This window comes from Calidris pugnax, unplaced genomic scaffold (assembly GCF_001431845.1).
Source record: "Calidris pugnax isolate Ruff unplaced genomic scaffold, ASM143184v1 scaffold31, whole genome shotgun sequence".
In the NCBI taxonomy this organism is placed as follows: domain Eukaryota; kingdom Metazoa; phylum Chordata; class Aves; order Charadriiformes; family Scolopacidae; genus Calidris; species Calidris pugnax.
Genome location: NW_015090786.1, coordinates 5,835,368 through 5,837,519, shown reverse-complemented (window position 1 = coordinate 5,837,519; position 2,152 = coordinate 5,835,368).

The following is a 2,152-nucleotide window of genomic DNA, read 5'->3' as shown; positions in this document are numbered from 1 at the left end:
ATAAAAAATGTTTTTGTGCAAGTTCCAAGCTACTGGATTTATGTCAATAGTTACCTTAAATACATTATTTTTCATACCTGGTCACCCTGCCTTCTGAGGATTTGCTTTAATGAAAAGGACTGGATCATCTGAGAACGAAGTCAGTAGAGCTGTGCTGATTTGCAGATCTAGTTGATATTTCCATCTTTTAATCTGCATGTTGTTTTCAGGATGATGATAATAGTAGTAATAATACATTTGCTTCTATTTGTAGCGAAACACTGCTGGAGTTGAATGCTCTGTTTTAATGAGACACACCGAGTGAAACAGTATCCTGCAGTGCAAGCAGCACATGTCACCTCTCCACTGCCTTGGCATTACAACCCAAGCTACAGTACAATATTCAATTTTCTTGGTGATCTCCCAGAAAAACCTTCTTAATTTAATCTCTAATGGGATTATCAGCCTCATTAAATTGTAAATCTGCCACAGCCCAGCTGTTGTGGGAACCTGAACTTTCAGAATGTTATCAATTCGCTGCTCTGATCTCTCTACCTGAAGTCCCTCTAGAAACTTTTAACACTTTCAGCTTCAAAAGCTGGAAGGGTCCTTCCCCACTTCCCTCACATACAACTTCTTCTTCCCCAAATCCCTGCCTTTTTTCAAACTAAAAAGGCACAGACCTGCTTCTTTCCCAGAATTAAGCCAATATACCCAACCACAGACCTAACCCAGTGGCTCCGATCTATTTTCTACTTGGGCAGCCCAGCACATTTTGCAGAAGCCCCTACAAGAATGAACTATGGAGAGCAAAACCACTTCTCCTTGCTACCCTGCCTTATAAGCTGAGAACCAGGCTGACCCACTGCAAGTTTCCTACCTCTGGAGAACTCCAACAACTCTGAAATGTTGTTCATCTGTCGAGGGCAATACAAGCCCAGGCAGGTATTACAGCTGAGTGCCTTCACAGCACAAAGGAAATACAGATGTAAATGAGCCTTGGCCCTCAGACTTCTGGCAAGTTACAAACACTGTCCCTGGTGTTAGGAGATGTATCCTGCTGCACACAACGGGTGCAAGCCTTCAGACCCTTCCCAAACTAAGATTCTTGCTGAAGCAGAGACAAATTTGCCTCTGCAAAGGACACAGAACCAGGACAAACCCACTGTACCTGCTTTTCTAAGTGACCATTGCACAAGCCTCGCAGACGGAAGGTTGCTAAATCCTGGAGGGCACTGACAGGTGACTAGATTCCAAAAAGAGAGGAAACTCCACCTTAGGAAACCATTACTGCTTGTCGGAGACAAGGCTGTCAGGAATACAGGTAAAGAAGGATTAGTACTGGAGAGACAGGAAAGAAGTAATCTTAAAATAATTTTTTAAATTTTTTGTGTCTAAGCAAAGCAAATCTAGTGGACACACACAAAAAGGTTACTTTCTCACACACCTGAAAAATCTCTTAGGAGAAATAAACAAAGAATTTGGAGTATGGCAGATTAAAGCTATATTATGAAGGAGCTTGAATCTTCCCCTTGTACATAGTAGTCTAACAAAATAGAAGACTGCTGCTTTTATCCAACAACCTCCTTACAGCAATAATATGTAAACTCCAAGCATCCTTCTGAACCTAGCTTCTTTTTTCTTTCCTATGTAACTAAAAAACAAAGTGGTTTGTGCCTGTAACAGCCATTTATGATGTCTTTAAAAATACATTTTAAGTTCTTGGCTTTTCATAATTATTTTGAGCAGCTTAAGTCAACTGGGAACAAGATTCGTGGTTCTCATGTTCTTATGTTGTAAGAACATAACAAATCAAGTTCTCATAGCAGCAGTCTGTCCTACCAAAAGGGGTAGCCTTAATATAAAGAAGAGAAACATTCCATATCCATAGTTAGATAAATAATACTTCAGGCAAGATATGGCACCTTTAAAAGTGCCTTTTCAGTCTTGGATTTTTCTCTGCTTGTTACTACAGAAACCATCTAGCAACCAGAATCTAAGACAGACTCCACCCAAAACAGAGAAAAACAATATAGACAGAGTAGGCTTTTCCTCCTCTTTTCTTCCCCCCACCTTTTTTTTTTTTTTTTTTTTTTTTAGGGTGGGTGGGTGCGAAAAAGTGGTTGCTTTTATGGCATAATATTTTTTTTTTTCCTGACGGCATTTAAATACT